Consider the following 20,545-nt stretch of genomic DNA (forward strand, 5'->3'; position numbering starts at 1 on the left):
AACCATTGCCATTTTTACAAATTTATTGGGAATGTAAGATGAAGTCACTTGGCAGTGACTTCATAAATTGTGAGCCTTAGTTTAGGACTGAGATTAACTCCCTGGTGGTGCTGGGAATTGAACCCAGGACCTCATGCATGCTAAGCACGCTGTCTACCACTGAGCTACACGCCCTGCTGAGGGAACTTAAAATATTCTATATAGCAGGTTGCCACTATTACCTGCAGATATTACAAGATTTAAGCTACCCTGCTCTTTCTGAAACCCTCAAGAGAAGAGACATTGTATTCTGAACTGAAAGGTGTCTAAATACAGGTAGAATCTTTCATAAGTATCGGACCCTCCAAGGACTGCTCCTAGCTGACTTCCTGAGTGGCAGTTCCTGTCCACCACCAAGGGGAGTGTCGGATGGAATATTCTTTTGTGTCTTCAACTTCTTTCTTTTCTGTCTACAGCGCTCTCAGAAAAAATATAAAAGATAGTGCAGGGGAATACAAAGACCGGTGCCATGAGAACTGCTCAGGAAATTTAGGTCCACTAGGGAGATAAGAGTGAAGAGTAATTAACTCACAATATGGCCATGAAATGAAGAGCGAAGTCAGTCACTACTTTCCTAAACAGCTGCGCCCAGCATCTGTGTCCGGAAACTCGGGAAGCAGCATTCTGCGCAGGACGCTGCATCTCTAGCTCTGAGATCCCTAAGGACAGAAGACAGGAAAGAGGATTAGAAAAGACGCTCCCGTCGGTATTGCGCCCTTTCAGACAGAACGTTTTCCACAGTAAGGCGAACACGAAGGAAGCAAAAGTAACAAATTAGTTATTTATAAGACCTCCTCACACCTGGGCAGGTCCTCAAAACCTATCTGCCCCTGAGGCACAAAAAAGTAGAAGTTCCCTGCCTTTATTCAAATGTGTACCGCTGTCAACCCAGACACGCGAGGGTTTTTTGTGTGTGTGTTTGGTTTGGTTGGTTTGGTTTTGGTTTGGTTTGGTTTTTTGAGGAAATCCTGTCATAGATGGAGGAGGGGAGGGGCAGGAAATTATGTAATATTACAACTCCCCCCAATGACTCTGAAAGGTCAGCAAGGTTCGGTTGTTCCTAGACTAATGCTGAGAACGGGAGAGTTGAAGGGGGACGGAGAAGAGAGGGGATGAAGAGCGGAGAGTATCCTGTGGGGAGGGGAAGACAGTGGAGTGGGAGGGGAAGCAGCCGAGGAGGAGCAGGAGGACGGGAACTCTAGAAGAAAGTTTGGGAACGAGAATTAAACACCAGTGATATTTGGATGAGGGAATATGTGGATGTAGCCAAGGTCTTTATCTCTTCTGCATTTCTACAGGTCCACCGCAAGAGAAGGCTCCATTATTCTAAGCGAAGTAGGTGAAAATGTTATGCCCCACAAGAATCCAGTTTGTTTTGTTCCAGTTATCGTAGTTTGAGAGCTACTAGTTGCTCGTTCCCTCGCTGGTTAAACAAGTTGAGCACTTTGTAGGGCGCCCGTGTGGTTGAATTTTTGTTTGCGGTGCAGTACTGCTGGAATTGATAGCTTTATAAAGAGCAGCTGGAAAGCCACATCTGGATTCTCGTGTGACTGTAGTGGGAGCAATGTTGAGCGTAGAAGCAGGGTCTGCCGGTGGCTTTGGGCTTACGTATCTGAGGCAGCAACTGATTTTTAGCGCGTTGGGCTTGGAATGTGAGGGACAAATGAGAAAGAAAGGTAAGCCGGACAACAAACAAATACTTCTGGCTAGGCGTCCAAGAATACAAGTGTCAGCACCTCGGATAGCGCATCAAACGTTCGACCTGAAAGTCGACCGTTTAAGTCTCTGAGAGCAGGTTCTTTAGTTCTTACGTTCTTATTTCTTACTCATACGCAGAAGTCGGTCCTCTGAAACCCAGTTTTCTTCTAGATATCTTTTAGGACATTTTCAATGTTCTCCTTTACTGCTTATATTCTACACTTCTCCCAGCGGGAGTCTGAAGAGCAATAGTTTGAACAGACTTTCTCTGTTCCTCTCCTGTGGATCTTTGCTTTAAGCTCAATGCTATTTCCACCAAAGACACATGAGGATCAGAAGTACCTGGCTTCACTTTGGCTACTTCAGAAGTCATCACACAATACCTAAGAATAGTAAGGGTAGGGGCAGGCATCCCTTGGCATAGCTGTGATTGTTCAAAATGGCTAGAGAGCAAATGGCTAATAAAAACATGAATAAACGGCTTGAGCAACTCAGCACGAGCATCGTTGTATTCCACGGTGACAAAGAAGATCGTGGCACCAGGACAAGGCAGGAAACTTGGATATTCTCTCACTCAGAAAGCCTGAGCCGCTCCTGGTTTGCTTGCCGAGGTTCCCAATAAGGAGAGATACCCAAGTGGAAGTGCCGGGGATTGAACCCGGGGCCTCGTGCATGCTAAGCACGCGCTCTACCACTGAGCTACACCCCCGACGTAGCCAAGCTATTTCATTCATACTAGAAATTGTTCCATGAATTAACTTACATGCGCTCTAGGGAGCGCACTCCACCCAAAGTAAATGTCTCTTGCAAGGAGCGCTCCGCCAAGCTATTCCGTGCCACTGTGCTTGACATAGCATCAAAGTCACGGTCTCCCAAGAAGACGCTCCTTCCACTCAGATTTGAGACCCACTATGTCTACACATCCGTAACATCTGGTGATTCAGCCAAACATATGCTCTAGGATCACGTTCTTGAAATCTACAGTGTAAGTGAATTGTATGAAAGACTTTTTTTTCCTTCTGGCACAGATGCCAGTTGCTACCTAGAGGTCCTCTCTGGAGGTTCTTTCCTCTGATAGGCAAACCTTCCTAATATACTATCTTCTGGCGCTCTATTTTCTCCTAGTCCTGTCATCTCTCATCATCATTTCCTTCCCCTTCACTGCAGAATTTAGCCTCCAGCTCAGGCTTCTCTAGTCCAAATGCCGTCATTGTTATCAATGATTAGGGGTTTTTGCTGTTATTCTGTTTTGAACACACGCACACACAACACACATGTAATCATGGGAGTGACATCAAAACTAACTGGTCTCCCAGATTTCTTAATACATCTCATTTTCTTACAGGAATTTTATATCAAACCTTTGGAATCCAAATGGAGCTATCATAATCCAACAATTATGCTTTGTTAACTGACCTATTTTGGTTGTGATTTCATTTATAGTTTTAAAATAAAAATATATAGTTTACTTGGAAAAATCTAGGAAAGTTGCAGGATAAGAAATTCCAATATACTTGCTACTCAGCATCACACTTTTAATTTCATTTTACTTTGAGGTTTTATGTGTGTGTGTGCATTGGGGAGTATTGTGAGGTTTAGTCACTGTGAAATGACCCATAAAAGAATAATCTCTTCATTGTGTGTGGGTCAGCGCTATATGTATGATGTATATGTGTGAGAATTTATGTGACATTTCGTATCTTGATTTCACTGCTTAATTAACCAGTGACATGAGGGAAAGAGATGAACATCCCTGGACATTTTAACAATTACTTGAGCCTTCTCATTTTCCTTACTGACAAAACATCCCTGCAGCTGACATGCCATCATTGGTAGAGTTTTGCCCTTTGTCTGGAATGTCCAAATTTGTCTGGAATGTCCAGGAGATAGTATTAAGCATTCTTAAATGAAGGATAAGTTCACCACTCAGATTAGAGTACTGACAACTGAAAGCAGATGAAAGAATAGGGTCATAAATATTCAGGTTTGACAATCCAATTCTTCTCTAAATCAATAACTTCTTTCTTGATATTCCTTGATATGGATACTAAATCGCTTCCTTTAACTTAATTTTGCCATATGTTCATCCAACATTTCCAAGCCAGCATCTTTGATGCAACCTTTCATTTCTAGCACCTCCATTACTGTCCTATTTCACTCTCTAAAACCATGCTTGCACAGACTTTTCCCACTTTCCTCTCTGTATTACCTTACTTACCCTTTCCTGCTCAATAGCAAAGTTAAATTCATAACCCTTTACTCCACTCCAAGGGCCTCATCATCACTGTTGAATTCTGTCTTCCCAACGAACATTTGATTGAAAGAAACAAAAAAGAAAAATCTGGCTCATGTAGGATCTCTTGAACCTGAGGCAACAAACACAACAGATTTACATCATCAGGTTTGAGGACTCAGTGCCATTGGCAGTACCATTGAGGAACATGAAAGAAAAAGAACAGAAAGAGGAAAAAAAGTAAGACATTCTCGGTCAATTATCTTTAAGAAGGCATTATTCTTTCAACTGTGCCTTGGTCGATGCAATAGCTGTGGGCTAAGGAGAAGCAAATCTGCCCAGTGATGATCCCTTCTCTGTGCTTCTCTACTCTTCTACCTCCAAGCGTGATTATCTTCTATAGTCAGCAGAAGTAGGGGGCAATCTGAGCAAGTAATCTGGTGTTAAGACATTTACTTTGGGTGGAGTGCACCCGCTAGAGCTCGTTAAGTTAATTCACAGAACAATTGGTGATTTTGCGAGACTCACCAAATCCTCACTAATTTCTAATATGAATGAAACGAGCTACAAGCACCGGGGGTGTAGCTCAGCGGTAGAGCGCGTGCTTAGCATGCACGAGGCCCCGGGTTCAATCCCCGGCACCTCCACTTAGGAGTCTCTGTTGGGAACCACTGTAGAATAACATTAGTTATTCTTTACAGTGACTCAGCAGCTCCCAGCGTTGAGAAAAGTGCAGAGGGGTGGCAGGCGGTTAAGTTGAATCCACAAGTGTTGTGGTTTAGCCAAAATGGTGTCACCCATCTTATTGGGATTATGAAAAGAGGTCAGATTTTTGTCATGAGGAGTCACCCATCCTTATTGGGATTATGAAAGGAGGTCAGATTTTTGTCATGAGGAATTATTCCCCTCTCAGTAATTTACACAAATTAGCTGACCACACATTCCTCCCTTCAGTTCCTAAAGTGAATTCTTCAGAGTACTGATTTAGGGAAATTAGGGATTTTAGGCTGTCAAGCTTTCCTTGACATCACTCAATAAACCCCCTTTCCACACTGTTTTTATCTTTTTAAATAAAATCATGCCTTTTATTCATAAGTTCCAATCACAAAGAGACACCAGAAAAATCACCTAAAGACTTTGGAGTCCAAATAAAAGTTATCAGTGGAATAGAGAGGAAGCAAAATGCCCCTGTGTCTGTTAGCCATAGCAGTGAAAAGACCACTTCCTCTCTCTGATTCGTGCATCCGAGTCCTGATGAGAGAGACACACATTCCCATTATTAGTCACTGATTAAGAGTATTCACCATATCCTGGATATCATTACACAGCCCCCCTCCCCCAAAGTATTGTCTCTCAGCTCATACAATAACCAAGTATTCAAATGGTCATTCCACCATCCTATCAGGCCAGCTGCTTCAGGGTTAGGGGCTTATGGTGAGGCCAGTGAATTCCAGAACATTAGCCCATTGCCAAATTTTATTTGCTATAATCTGGCTTCTTGTCTCAGAAACAATGCTGTGGATGCTGTTGAATATGACATTCAGTAAATCCATGGTTGGTGGTTTTGGCAGAAGTATTGTGGGAGGTGAAGGAAAATCCACATCCAGAATAAGTATTTATTCCAGTGAGATATACACTGTCCTCCTAATACAGAATTGGTCAAATATAATGAACCTGACACCAGGGGTTTAGCTGCTTCCCCCATGGAATGATAGCTTGTGAGGGCTCAAAGTTTGTCTGTGATATTGGTAGTTTAGTCACTTAGCAGTGGTTTGAACTACATCGTTTTGGTGCATAGAGGTGCATGTTGCTGAGCCTGTGTATGACCTCTGTTCCTGTCGTCATGGCCTGTTTGTCCATAAGCTCACTGGGCAAGTAGAATGGTGGCTAAAGAGAAGCTTCCAGACATCAACAGAATGGTTCATCGTGTCCAACTGCCTATTAGATCCCCTCTGAGGAGGTTGTTCTCTGGAGGGCATTTACATGGAAACAAATATCCTTAGACTCTGCACATTTGGGGAATTCTATCTACCCGCCTCTTTCCCAGACCTCTCTGTCACCACTTTTTCAATAATTTTCTTTCCAAGCCCCTAATCACCAGCCAAACTATTAGCCACCTCTCATGAATTAGTGTAGATCCCTACCCTACAAGCAAAATGAACAGTCATGTGCCCTGCTTGAAGTAATGCCCAATGAGAGGGTTTACCTTCACCACCAATATTCAGGTACTATGGAAGCTGCTCATCTTTTGTGTGGTCCCAGTATATGAGCAGAACCACCTATAAACCAGGTCTGGTTCTTCTTTCTTCTTCTTCTTCTTTTGTTGTAGGAACTCCCTGTGAAGCTATAGAGGTAGATTGAAGAATGGAGGATTGTACCAAGTGTAGGAGCCATGGGAACATAAGCTACTTTCTCATGCAAATTACTCGTGTGTGTAGGCCCTGCTCATATATTCGATTTATACTTGAATATGAAATGGTGCTGTGCACTGTTTATTACCTCACAATGCTAAATGATTTCCTTGCCTGGCTAACGAAGGAGCCAATCAAAAGCTGATTTGATTGTAGTCTCATTTTCATTTTTGAAGGAATTTTTGTGAAGAAATTCTGTTATGATGAGATATGCCATTTCAAATTTTCTAAATTTTGTGACAGTTGCTTTCCTGTCAGTTGGGAATATTGTCTCGAGTGTTTAGTCTGGTAATATTTATGTATACAGTATTCTTTTAGCAAATTCACAGCATCATTGGACTCCATTTCTCAGCATTTTTGGAGATTGTGAGAGATGAAAGAATGAAAAGAAGAGAAAAATAAGGGACCCCCCCCAATAATATTTTCTTTAGTTTCCTTTAGTTTCTGAGCTGTATCTGGGTCAACTGACAGGATGTAGAGGAGCGGAAAGAAAGGCTTTCTATTGAATCCCTCATTATTACCTCTTTTCAAATTCTCCCACCTTTACGTGCTCATCCAATACTGCCAGGAATTGGATGCAACTGGCATACGTGGAAGGCAATAGATTCCAGGTCTTTCCGGATAGGCAAGTATATTGAACAATTTGGCAGCCATGCTTAAGGAATCTGAAAACGGCTAAAACGGAAGTTGAAAACAATCGAAATATTAAAAAAGAAATGTCAAGAAGGTGGATTTTTCAGGTGGCCGAAATAGCTCAGTTGGGAGAGCGTTAGACTGAAGATCTAAAGGTCCCTGGTTCGATCCCGGGTTTCGGCACACTGAGAGTTTTAGTTGATCCCAAGAGTAAGTTTCCTTCCTGCGCATTAATAAGGAATGTCGTAATGCAGCAGCCCCCAACATTTTTGGCACCAGGGACCAGTTTCGTGGAAGACAATTTTTCTATGGACGGGGGTGTGGATGGTTCAGGTGGTAATGCGAGCGACGGAGAGCGCTGGGGAGCGACGGGGAGCGGCAGATGAAGCTTCGCTCGCTCACCCGCCGCTCACCTCCTGCTGTGCGACCTGGTACTGAACAGGCCACGGACCGGCACCTATTCACTCGGATGATGCCCACAAAAGTTGAATTCCTTTAGCATGCTAAAGCCTAATTGCACAATAAAAACAATGTTGCGCCACAGTTCACACTTTTTGTTTTGTTTTGTTTTCACATGATGTGCCAGAACTACTAATAAAAGTAATAACAATAAAATGTTATGGTTCAGAGATGCACGGGACACTGAAAAACTTGAGGAAAGATCACTGAGTCGCTGCAATGCGTAGTGCGCACAGCAGCAGTGGGAAGGGAAAAGGGTGCCACGTGCTGTCTCTGTTGCAATTACTCTCTGTGATAGCCCGAAAGTAGCCATAGACGATGTGTAAGTGAAGTGGCTGTGTTCGAATAAAACTTTATATACGGACACCGAAATTTGAATTTCATATAAACTTCACGTGTTACCCAATACTATTTTTCGTTTTATTTTCACCTTTAAAAATAAAAAACGGTACTCCTTTCAGCAACACTTACACTAAAAGTGGAAAGATACAGAGAAAATTCCCATGACCTCTGCGCAAGGATGACATGCACATCCATGAAACTTTCCAAAACCAATCTTAGCTCGAACGCAATAGTTTACCAGCCACTAGGGTAGAAGAGTCCATTGTAAATATTCAGAACATCAAGCAGGCAAGATTTCAGTAGCCTTTTGCCAATTAGAAATAACTGGAGAATAAATGTAAACACATGGAACCTGAACCCCTAGGGATTCAAACTTTGTTTCCCCAGATTAAAAATTCTGAAATTTACCTAGTGAGCTACCCGAATCTATAGGTCTAGCTAGTGGACATGTATTCAACTAATTTATTTGGTAGATATTGTCCTAGTCGCAAACTCCTTGGCATTCTCTTTATTGCAGAGAGAATTCCATTTGAAAGAGATGCTATAATGCCTCACTCTCAGGAATACTTTGTTTTCCTCTCTCCTGTCTTGCTGTCCTCTGTTCCTTGAGGCGTCCAGAACCAGAGCTGTAGCGTCCCCTACAAAATGTCACAGCAGCGTTTGCAGGCCATATTGCTGCATTTAAGGTGTTTTATTTCGTGGTACATATTATGAATTCATTCCCTTCTTTCTCATTTCCCCACAGCATTGAGAGCTGCTCAACATTAAGAAATTATGTAGGGCCATCCCTTTCCCTGTGAGTGATAATGACATTTTCAAACGGAAATGAATCCAAAAGTCATTCTATCTGTCTTTTGACTTCAGGATTCCTGACTGTAAAGAAGGATCTGGAGCAGGTGTTCTAGGAAATCTGCTTGGCTTTGAAACTTGCCCTGTTACATGTTGGCTGTGAACTAGTGGCCAACTAATTACTTCACCTCTTAGGGAGTCTGTTTATGAAGGAGGTGATATAATCATTTAATGTAACCCATTGTTATTGCTATTATCCACTTGTTACCTCCAGCTACATTAAACAAGCACTGTTTTTTATTTTGAAAGTTTGAAAAAATAAATGTGTCATATTGACCACAGTCAGAACTCAACCTAGAGTTCTGTGAGCAGGATTTCAACTTGCCCTTGGGAAACCCAACAAGTTTCAGTGCCTCAAAACTCAAACTCTCCAACGCCTGGCAGTAAGTGATGCTCATCATCTATCACTCACTGGGAAGAGGCTTCTTCGTTCAGTTCAAGTGCACTTGCTCTTAGATTTGGGAAAAGTCTGAAATCAACAAATTAAAGGGCATCAATAAGAAAAATAAAAAAGTGGAAAGACCCATCCCCAATTCCTCAAGTTTGGTGAGGGTGGGGGAAGTGTACATTTTCTATAGTGAAGAACATGGGACTTACAGGTAATTTCAGTTAAAGGAAACATCATCCTACTAAAAATATGAGCCACATTTTTGTTTCCTTAGCTTTTTCTCCACCGTATTCTAGAAGGTGATAAGCTAGCGATCAGTGCCTGGTGTGTGCTGGGAAAAAATTGCAGCTCCCAGAGCTTCCTGCCTATTCAAGTAATGGAGCCACGACAAAAATCTAGAGAGAAAGCTATAATTGCCTTATTTCAAGGGTTTGGGGGTTTCTTATGTCTTCTAGCCCACTAATCCTTTAGGCAACACTGAAGGTCACAAAATGGCTCTGGATTTTTCTGTGAATGAACCCTCAATGAACTTATGGAATCTTCCTATAGCCAAAATACATGTGATTTTAGAACTTTAATTCAACAAGTGTCTGAGTAATCTGTTTGAGCCGCTGGCCTCTCAATTCAGACTGAACTTTTGAAGTCCCCATGTTCTGTAACAGACAACAGAGTCATTCTTACCATCCTCAGAGCAAAAGTTGAGGATCCTTTGATGCTGGCCATCTCCTCACTCAGACCTAGTATTTCAGTCAACTCTCTGGTCTAGCAGTCTTATTTCATCCATTACTTTGTACTCCTTTATTGTTTCTTATTCATTTTAATGCTCAGTGTTTCCCAGATTGTCTCGAAGATACTGTAATCTGTTGAGCATACTATCATCTTTAAGCAGTTTCTTACATTCTGATATTCTAGGTGACAGCAAATTCTTACAATGGGGATCTGTATGAAGAAATTAAGCTGCGGGGCTAGTTCTCCCAGTTGTTCCTTGAGTGTCACTGATTCTAGGCTCTTCTTTTCCTTCTTCTATTCACCTTTTGTAGGTTGACAAGTGTGAATAGATCCTAGGAATGTACCTTTCTGCCTAGCATGAAGATGCCTTTCCCTTCATGTAGCCTGGAAAGAGAATGCAATAAAAGAATTTCAGAAATAATGGAATCGTACATAAGGGATTTTTGAACTAACAATTTCAGGTTCTGGAAACACAAGGCAGATAGATATTGCCATTAAGTTTTATTCCACGAGCAGAAAGAGTAAGGGGGTGTAGCTCAGCGCGTGCTTAGCATGCTCGAGGCCCCGGGTTCAATCCCCGGCACTTCCAATCGTAGGCGAGTGTTTCTCATTCTGCGTGATGAGACCACCTCCTTGTGAGTGTTCGTATTTCTGCCTAAAACCGGTCTTCGTTTTTTGGAATCACTTCTATCCTCATCATATTGAGCTACCTCCTTATTTTGCGGGGGAAAAAAAAAAAAAAGTGAAATATGGGAATTCCCTGGCGGTCCAGTGGTTAGGACTCCGTGTTTTCACTGCTGAGGGCGTGGGTTAAATCCCTGGTTGGGGAATTAAGATCCTGCGGGCCGCGCGGCACCGCCAAAAAATTAAAAAATAAAATGAAATAAAGTGAAATACATCTAGTTTAGCATTCAGTAAATTAGTTTAAGTAGAAATAATGTAATTTTAAATGGCTTTTTAAACTAATGACATCAAACTGTAAATTTAAAAAGCAACTTAAAAGGATTTAAATATGATAAGATATATAAAGACATACTCATAATTTCTCAGATCTTCATGCACTTTTGAGTCGAAGTGACAAATTAGCTCTAATATATCACACACTGTAACATGCTCCCTCTGCACTTGACTATGGATGACACCAGAATATGTCACGCAAAATATGCCTCTTTGACATGAAAATTATTTTGAGCTGAAGTGAATTAAGATGCAAAAAAACACACAGAAAAGCTCTCTCTACCCTCCCATATCCGCCCAAAGGCAGGATATAAATTCTCCTTTTACTGGAGACAAACTCTTATCAGCCCAGAGACGCACCAGAGGAATCTGCAAACAAATCTTACTCCACTAGTTTCCTCCCATATATTTACTTTCCCACAGTTTTCTGCCCTTGGGAGATGAAAACTGCATTCCTCGATCCTGTCATTTGTCTACAGATTTACTGTTCTTTGTTGAATATACTTCATTAGCCGCGGTGCTAAACCGCCACTTTGAGTTACTTTTTGTTTAGGTTTCTTCTGTGTGATGCCTGTTGCACACATTAATAAGCTCTGTTTTTCTCTTGTTAACCTACCTTTATGTGTAAGAGTGCCAGCTGAAAGCCTAAGTTGAATAAAGTGTTGTCTCTCCCGTTCTAGTATGCTGCCCTCTCCACATTCTATACACCAAGCAAGTTGGACAGCACCCCATTAGATCTACACACTATGAAAATGAGTCAAGTCCTCTGATCATGCACTTGGGAGTGAAAGCAATTACAAGAGCCTCTAAAATTTCTAAATCCTTGCTTTTCATTTCTAGACTTATTCTTGGAGAACCAGTAGCAAATAATGGAAATCAGTGGGGACAGGTATTTTTCCGAATTTCTTGGATTATGTCAGAGTAGAGTGCACGATATAACGTACTGGGTTCGGTTTCTAGCACCTTTGTTCCTGCCCTTTTCTTTTACTCTCTTAAACCATGTTGGCACAAACGTTTCTCACTTTCCTCTTTATATTCCCTGACTCGCTTTTTCTTGCTCATAGCAAAGTTAACTTCATCCCCATTTGCCCCTGATCCCTTTCCACTCTAAGGGCCTCATCATCATTGGTGATGTCTGTCTTCCCAAGGAACACTTAATTGAAGGAAACAAAAAAGAAAGATCTGGCTCATTCAGGATTTCCTGAACCCAAAACGACAAACGTGGCAGATTCACATCATCAAGCTTGAGCAATCAATTGCATTGGTAGTATTATTGAGGAGCATGAAGGAAAAAGAACAGAGAGAAAAAGAAAAATGTAAGACATTCTCAGTCAGTTATCTCTTAGAGAGCATTATTCTTTCAACTGTTCCTGGGTTAATTAAATAACTGCAGGCCAGGGAGAAGCCACTAGACTGTATCCAGTTTAGTAATTTCAGAAATAGTGTAATTTAACCTGGTAGACTTTCTCCAGAGAACTCTTAGCTTACAAAAAAAAAAGACGGAGAAATAATATTTTCTGAAACAGCCAGAAGAAAGTAGGGGTACGGGGGTGTAGCTCAGTGGTAGAGCGCGTGCTTCGCATGTACGAGGTCCCTGGTTCAATCCCTGGCACCTCCACTTAAGTTTTATCAACCCGTTTTCTCATATCCTCTGCGAAAAGAAGGGCAGTGGATTGCTTTGATAGTTTTCCCATTTTTACTGTCTTGCTTACCACCTCCCAGGGCGGGGCATCAGCAAAATGAAGACAAGAAGAAGGAGAGAGAAAGAGAGGAAGAGAGGTAGGAAGGAAGGAAGGGAGGGAGGGAGGGAGGGAGGGAGGGAGGAAAGAAGGGAGGGAGGGAGGAAGGGAGGGAGGGAGGAAAGAAGGGAGGGAGGAAGGAAGGAAGAAAGAAAGGAAGGAAGAGAGGGAAGGAGGGAAGAAGGGAAGAAAGGAAAAGAAAGACATTCCCATCAGACATTTCACTTCCAAAGCAAGAAGCCTCCCACCACAACTGGAATATGCAAATAAAGACAGGACAGAAAAAGGACAGAATAAAGGGGAAGAGAAACGGCCCTATTCTTTTAGTTCTTTTAGTTGTATGAGCAGTCAGATCTGCATCATCTAACAGAGAAGAGAAAAGCTTTCACCTGCCTCCCCTGCCTCCCCCTTCTCATCCCCACCTCCTTTCCTTCCAGCCCTCCATCCATTACTGGACGCAAGCAGTTGAGGTGGGGGAAGTGGGTCCCAAATCTTTCTGAGTGAGTGACTGAGAGAACATTGAACAACCCAAACAGCAGCGCTAAGGAATGATGAGACTGTCAACGTGAACATGGGGAACATAATTGGAAGTTTCAGGGTTGGAAGCTATTAGCTGGCAGGAATAGTTTGATTTGGGTGGAAATTAGGCTTAAGGCATTAAAATTTTGTGTTAGAAGCTGAATTTTGGCAGATGATAAATTGGGTCTCATTGGAGATTTTCACGGACCATGCAGTAGAAAACACCCAACCCCATACACATACTCCTGGCTGAAATAAAACCGCAAGGATATTGGCGAGTGATGAATTAAAATGTCTTCCCTTCTACATTTCCTACATTTGCCCACTGAATTCCAGTTTCTTGTTTTTAGAATTTTAAATAAAGTCATAAGGTGGAATACATGATTTAACATCACATCAAAGATTTCTGAGATGCAACCAAAGGGGTGGTGTGTACAGGGTTGGGGAGATGAAGAGGGAGGGATAAAAACAGATGGATGCATAAATTTCTTGTGTTTCCTAAAATAAACACTATTGGTATAAACAAAGAGCTAATTAAAATTATAGAACAACTTTGTTGCTATACATAATTCTACATTAGGTGAATATATCAAAATCAGTTCCATTTTCAAGTTTTTTTTTTTGGTTGCTAGTTTGTGTATCAAAGGAGTAGAATAATGTAAAAGCTGAATTTTGCAGAGGGAGGGAAGCTGGTTCGTGTGTACAAACAAAAAAGATTTCCATTTATCCTCTCAAAGGCTAGGAGGGCTGAGAGGGTAGGATTAGCAACTCACAGAGGAAGATGAAGAAGACAGGACTCCACAGACACTGGACCTTAGGATGCCCAGTTTACCCAGCAGCTGCTATAAACACCTAAAGCACAGACATCCAAGGCATCGTTTTTGGACCCTGCCAGTTGAGAAATGCTTTTACAAAGCAGTGTCTATTTTAGGGCAGATGCCAAGTAGAGACTGTTTTTAACTTCCTTTTTGAGTGAATTATCTGTTGTCCTCTTTATTTTCCTTCCAGTGGCTCCTAGCAGCTCCTGGTAGAGAACAAAAGCTTGTCCTTGGTGTTTTCTGTGCCAGGAACACTGATGCATCTTCTCTCTCTTCCTCTTCATACTCACTGGATTAAACGTGGAGCCTCCATACAGCCTCAGATAAATGAAGGCAGTGGGAAGAATCATGAAAGACAGAAAGTCTCTGAAGAGCACTGGGACTGTAGACACTGTAGCCCCCAAGGGAATCCATATTCTGGGCACTTTTCCCAGGGAAAGGAAATAACTAATACCTAGGACCTCTAAGATTCACCTTTGGCTCCCTGATGGTCAGTGTGTCTCAAGTGGCTTCAGCTTGGGCCTTGGGATTTGTTATTCCTTCTCTGGTCATCTCCATGGTACCACCGATTTCCCACATCATCACAGCAGGGGACTGTACCTCCACTGCTCCTGACTGCCAGAGACCTAGCCAAAAATTCAGGGGAGTGAGTACAAAGAAGGGAACTCAAAAAGTTACCTCTGGAAATTTAGGTCCAGATAAAACGAGAAGACAGAAAACCTTCAGCTACTAAAGGAAAAGGGGTAAGTGTCTGCCACAATCACGAGTTCTGGCACTGTTTGAACATGAGATGAATTTGAAATGTGTAGGAAGCAACTTCATGATGATGGAGATGTCTGGTAAGCAAGATCATACCTGAGTCTATAATTTAGCAGGTAGCTTGCATCTAGAGACCTGGATTTTCACGTGGCTATGGAAGAGAAGGCCCCTGAGATGAGAGTAGCACACGGACTGAAAAAGACCCATTGGATTTGGAGAATTAGGAGTCATTGGTATGCATTGCAGGAAAACAAAAGAATGGCTGGCTTTAGATTGATTTCGGACCTTGCGGCTCTTTGTTTCTGCTTCGGGTATCTTCCCTACTTCTCTCGGCTTGCTTCAAAGTCTGCTCCACAGCTAGCTCTCAGGAAGGCATTTCCATTCCATCACCAAGGAAAGTCCCAGGAATGGGGCATTTTTCTTGTCTTCAAATTCTTCCTTTCCCCCAACTTCATCCTCCTCTGTCTCCAAAGCTGCCTGAAAGACCACAGAGGTAATGCAGAAGAATACAAAGAAGAAAAGTTAAGTATTTTATTTTGGGCGCTTGCTTCAGTATTTGTAGCACATGGGCTTCGTAGTTCTGGCTCGCGGGCTTTAAGATCGCAGGCTAATTGTGGCGCTCGGGTTAGTTTTTCCGTGGCACGTGAGATCTTCCTGGACTAGGGCTCGAACCCTTGTCTCCAGCTTGGGCAGGCGGATTCTTAACCACTGCGCCACGAGGGAAGTCCTCAGTTCCCAGCTTGGGCAGGCGGATTCTTAACCACTGCGCCACGAGGGAAGTCCTCAACTTTAAGTATTGAGGGAGGGGTGGTAGGGACGGGGCGGATAGAGGGGGATTTAGGTTCTTCCGGAAGGAAAGAGGTGACAGAACGGAAAGAATTCACAAAACCTACCAAGAAATGCAGAGCGACAGAGTGTGTCTAGCAAACCTAGGGCAGCAACACGGTCGGGACCCGGCAACTGCTTTCCTTATTGAGGTTCTGTTTGGAAAGACAGAAGGAGGAGGAAAGAGGGAGGAGGAAACAGAATACACAACCTCTTTCGGACGGAATTCTCTCAGGAATGTGAGAGAGCAGGGAAATGTGTGGGCTGGGAAAGGAACTAGCACTTTGTATGCCTAGAGAGCATCTCACACCTCAGGCACTCAGGCGCAAAAACACTTTCCGCCTATTTTGTCCGACAGGTAACCCAGATATGAATTTTGGATGAAGTCCGAAAGCATATTTTAGAAGAGGCCGGACAGTAATTTATACTATTAGAAAGCTCCGCAGACTCAAAATCTGCCAGGTTTGGGAAACCCTGACTGGAGTGTCAAAAACCCGGAACCTGGATGGAGTGGACTGAGTTATTGGGAAGATCTCACGCAGGAGGTGGCAGAGTGGACCAGAGCGGAAAGGCGAAGCAGTGCGTGAATGGGAAGAGGGTGGAGGCGAGGTTGGAGTTAGCAAAGAAGGGAGAAGAGGGCTTGAATATGGATCTCTAAACATGAATAGGATTTGGGTAGATGGGTAGGAAGGACGTGTCTAAGCTCCACCTCTCTTCTTTGCATCCTATAGGTATAAGAAAATGTTGGCTTTCCGTGATTTTAGGGAAGTGAGCAGCAAACTTTTGTCCCACAAGAAGATCCCACTCATTTTTACCCAAACTGTTGGCTTTTGAGAGCATCGTGGGGCTCTTTCCATAGCTGATGTAGCTCCTCAGAGCGTTGGATTTTTGAGGGAAGTCAAATTGTTTCAAACCTGTTGCCTGTTGTGATGGCAGCAAGTTAGTGTAGAAGTGAGATCCGCCGGCTGCTTTTGGCTTGAGTATGTGAGGTACTTGTGCCGACGACTTTTTTTTAACGCTTTGAGAACTGAAAATTGAAACCAGCCTAACGAATTTACCTTTACTAGGCTGTAAGAGATGTAATTTTTTGTGAGCCCGGGTAGCTCAGTCGGTAGAGCATCAGACTTTTAATCTGAGGGTCCAGGGTTCAAGTCCCTGTTCGGGCGATAGTCAGTTTTCTTTCCAACATCCAAAAAAAGTGTCCCTGATCTGGGCTATGAACTGCCAGAGACAAGCGGATTAATCTTAAATGTTTGATACCTTCGCCCAGTAAACAGGAAAAGGGGGTGGGGGTTTTGATCGTGCAATGTGTCCGGAGAAGAATGAATCCCCTTCTGCCTGTTGGCAGTCTGTTGTGTTTTTGGTTTGTGGGTGTTAGATCGAGCTTGGAACGAGTAGTAGCTTGGGTTTAAACATGATTAAGAGGCCTGCAAATTTAAGATGGAGTCTTGTGGAGATATTTGGTAACCACAGTGATCCCTAAGATGACAACTCTGCAGCAATCTGTGATTGGGAGGGGTTTTATTATTATGGAAAAGAGAGACAGTATGTAGAGCGAGAATGTAAAAGGGCTTATTGTGATTTGAAGATTGGGAACTCATTAACGGTATTCCCGGAAAAAAGGTGTATTAAGCTAGACTGATCTTGGACTCCAGATAGTATAATGTTCCTTGAACTTCCTTAGAAATCCCGGGAAATGCTTAGAAATCTAGGTGAGGTGATTGGTATCTCATCTCCTTTTTGCCCGCTTCTGACCATATGAGAGTTTTGTTCATGTTCACAGAAATCCCATGAAGTAGATTTTGAACTTGGAAGAACTTGTCTGTCATGAAGAACTTGTCTCTCACTTTGTCAAGAAGAACTTGTCTCTCAGTTTGTCCAATAGATTCATCTGACTGCCAGAATAAAGAATAGGAAACAGAAAAGTGACAGGTCTCAATGAGGGAGAGAAATGTGTGGGGTGGGGAAATGGGGCTGGCTTTAATTTGCCTCTGCATCTTGGTGTAAAGCACAACTAGGATCATGTCCATTGTCCCTGGTAAATCATTACATTGTGACAGAAGCAAACTGGATTCCAAGTGGGGTCTTGTACATTCCCCATATAAGCAAAGCACGGTAAATTGGGAAGCACTGCCCAATATAATATGAGCCACGAATGCCAACCACATATATAATTTAAAATTTTCTAGTAGTCACATTGAAAAAAGTAAAAAGAAACAAGTGAAGTTAATAACATTTTATTTAATTCACTATATCTAAAATATTATCATCTCAATAAATAATCCATATACAGGCATATTACCTAGATAATTTACGTTCTTTTTTTTTCTTACTAAGTCTTTGAAATCTGCTGTGTACTTTACAATTACAGTACATCTCAAGTTGGACTGGTCATATTTCAAGTACACAAGAATCACATGTGCTAGTGCCTACCATATTGGACAGCAGAGTTCTGAGGATTAATGCATTTGAATAAACAGAAGAAAATATATAGATGTGCAAATTAGAGCAGTTTTGTAACTCAACTCAAAATCTATATGCAAAATTTCACTCATATTTGTGAGGTGTGCCAACTAAAAATTGGCACTTGCCATCTGTCTCTACAAGGATTAAATCACTAGCCACTGCAGCCGCTGACCTTCAACACACCCTGAAAGGAGTTTGGAGTGGAGATCAGAAATGAGGCACTCTGTGCTCTGGGAAGCTCTGGCGCAACAGGCCTTCAAACAGTTAGATATTTTCAGGAGACTTTATGAGCCCAAATTCTTACATCTTGTCATATCTAGAAAAGCACTAAAATCATTAACGGTGACATCTGCTCCTCCTGACTAGCAGCAAGCCTCTGCCAAAATGTGTGCTTCACTGCACGTACCCCCTTCACCAAAATCTTATATAATACTGACCTTCCCCCACTACGTCTTCGGAGCCGTTCCTCAGAGCTATCTGAGACACTGTCTCCTGGGCTATAGTCCTCACTTTGCCCCAAATAAAACTTAACTCACAACTCTCACATTGTGTTTTTATTTTTTTTCCAGTCGACATGTGTCAACTGAAATCAAAATGCACAATGCGGGAGCTATGAGTTTCAGGTTTATTTGGGAACTTATTGAGGGCTACAGTCCAGGAGTGGCTATGTGCAAATACTGGTAAATTGCCACTCTGTCAGGTTACCTGAATTCTTTCTGATAAAGTGCTAATATTTAATATCCTTTTACCATCCTTTATCTTTCCTATACCTAAAGACTAATATATGTTTTCCTGTGAATGACAGAGATTGTCTTCTACACAAATCATTCACTCATGAAAATGCATGTGTTAAGACTTGAGAGGAAACATGCCATTGGATATTTTTGCCAGTGGATATTCCCCCCATTACTTCCTGTATACAGAAAGCCATATTTAAAATTTCTAAGTCAGTGGTCACATTTCCACAAGACTCTGAATCCCTCAGTTTTCAAGAAATTACTTTGGGAGCCACTGGGGAGAGACATCCTTCTGTTCACAAGAAAGTCAACTTCAAAAGGGTGATATATACTTAAAAAAAGCTACTCAAGTACGTATATGCTTTGAAAACAGTGTGTCACAGTAAAAAGATAAAATATATAATTGAAAAGAGATTCAGATATACATATTTTCAACAAAGGACTTTATCATAAACAAGGTAAAATTTACATCTGAAAGGAAATTCAGATACACATTTGAAAAGAAAGAGAGTTACAATATCTTTCAGGGAAAAAAGGAGGGAGGAGAGTAAAACAAAGAATATTAGTTGGACTTTAGAGTCTTCTAAGTGGTATAATGTTATTTTGATTATGAGGGAACTCTGTTCTCATCAGGAGTTCTATGTGTGTCTGTTAGACAAATTGCACAATTCAAATATTATGTATCCATAGTTTATTTCTGATGGTAATTACTGGGCACAATGGGTTTTAATCCCCCATTATGGATAAAAATGGACTATTTAATAATTGGTGTGGCAAAAGCTGGGTAGTTACCTGGAAAAAAAGTTTTGACTCCATATCCCACAACTCACAGCAGGATGAATTCTAAATGGTGTTTGAGATTTATGAAAACAAAACTTACTAGTACTTCAAAAACACATGTGAAATTTTTAATAACTTTGGAGTGGGGAAGACTATTGAATCAACTGTGATTCAAAAATCCAAAATTATTTAAAGGAAAATTTTGACAAATTTGATTTCAAGAGAGCTGCTGAAAAAGTGGTAAGAGTATAGGTAGAGTTTGTTTAGTAGTTTTATCCTTTTCTTACTTTCCAAATTTTCTGCAATAAATATGTATTATTTGAACAATAATAGAGTAAAACGGAACAAAACAAAGCCTCCTGTAAAACAAAGTAAAAATACACAAGCAAAGTCAATGAAAAATTCAGACTGGGAATATAGAATTGCTATTCATATAACAAAAGGCGTAATTTCCTCGTGTCACTCAGCATAGGCTTGATCATGATGTAAAAGAAAACATCCACAAAATCTCAGTGGCTTAAACAATAAAGGCACATTGTATATTTTCCCTCGTTGGTTGGCTGTTGGCTCTTCAATATTCTCAATCTGGGATTTAGGATGATAAAGTAGTGTAGGAGAGGGGAAAAAACATCTTTTCCTCTACCCATCTTAGCTTCGTTGATTGGAACTGTGCAAATTAAACCGACAAAAAACAGATTAACAAGAGAGAAACAGAAGTTTATTAATGCATGCATCATGCATACACATGGGAGGATTCAATGATAAATGACTCAAAGGGGTAGTTAGCCCTGAGCTTACATAGTGTCTTAGGAAAGAAAAATAAATTTGTAGAGAAGTGATGAGATAAAGGAAAAGGATTTTAAAGGCTTTTGAGGGCAGAAAACTGTGGGAAGGTAAATATCTGAGGGAAACTAATGGAGTAGGGTTTGTGCAACTCCCTAGCATTTGGTGTTGTTAGTGTTCTGAATTTTGGCTATTCCAATAGGTGTGTAGTAGTATCTCATTGTTGCTTTAATTTACAATTTCCTGATGATGTACTATGTGGAGCATCATTTTGTATGGTTATCTGTCATCTGTGTTTCTTCTTTGATGAGTTATCTGTTCAGATACGTTGCCTGATTTATAATCGGCTTTTCATTTTCTTGTTGAGTTTTAAGAGTTCTT

At 41.6% G+C, this 20,545-nt stretch overlaps 6 non-coding genes across 6 annotated transcripts; 5 read left to right on the forward strand and 1 right to left on the reverse strand.

Moving 5' to 3' along the window:
• Positions 1 to 2,374: 2,374 nt before the first annotated feature.
• On the reverse strand, positions 2,375 to 2,446 carry TRNAA-AGC (transfer RNA alanine (anticodon AGC)). The gene has a single exon. It is a non-coding gene; the product is annotated as a tRNA-Ala (tRNA).
• Positions 2,447 to 4,545: 2,099 nt separating this feature from the next.
• On the forward strand, positions 4,546 to 4,617 carry TRNAA-AGC (transfer RNA alanine (anticodon AGC)). Its single transcript has one exon. It is a non-coding gene; the product is annotated as a tRNA-Ala (tRNA).
• Positions 4,618 to 7,124: 2,507 nt separating this feature from the next.
• Positions 7,125 to 7,197, forward strand: TRNAF-GAA (transfer RNA phenylalanine (anticodon GAA)). The gene has a single exon. It is a non-coding gene; the product is annotated as a tRNA-Phe (tRNA).
• Positions 7,198 to 7,921: 724 nt separating this feature from the next.
• On the forward strand, positions 7,922 to 8,028 carry LOC112064385 (U6 spliceosomal RNA). The gene has a single exon (XR_002891499.1). It is a non-coding gene; the product is annotated as a U6 spliceosomal RNA (small nuclear RNA).
• Positions 8,029 to 12,284: 4,256 nt separating this feature from the next.
• Positions 12,285 to 12,356, forward strand: TRNAA-CGC (transfer RNA alanine (anticodon CGC)). The gene has a single exon. It is a non-coding gene; the product is annotated as a tRNA-Ala (tRNA).
• Positions 12,357 to 16,491: 4,135 nt separating this feature from the next.
• TRNAK-UUU (transfer RNA lysine (anticodon UUU)) lies at positions 16,492 to 16,564 on the forward strand. Its single transcript has one exon. It is a non-coding gene; the product is annotated as a tRNA-Lys (tRNA).
• Positions 16,565 to 20,545: the final 3,981 nt, after the last annotated feature.

The sequence above is a fragment of the Physeter macrocephalus genome, chromosome 18 (genome assembly GCF_002837175.3).
Source record: "Physeter macrocephalus isolate SW-GA chromosome 18, ASM283717v5, whole genome shotgun sequence".
In the NCBI taxonomy this organism is placed as follows: Eukaryota; Metazoa; Chordata; class Mammalia; order Artiodactyla; family Physeteridae; genus Physeter; species Physeter macrocephalus.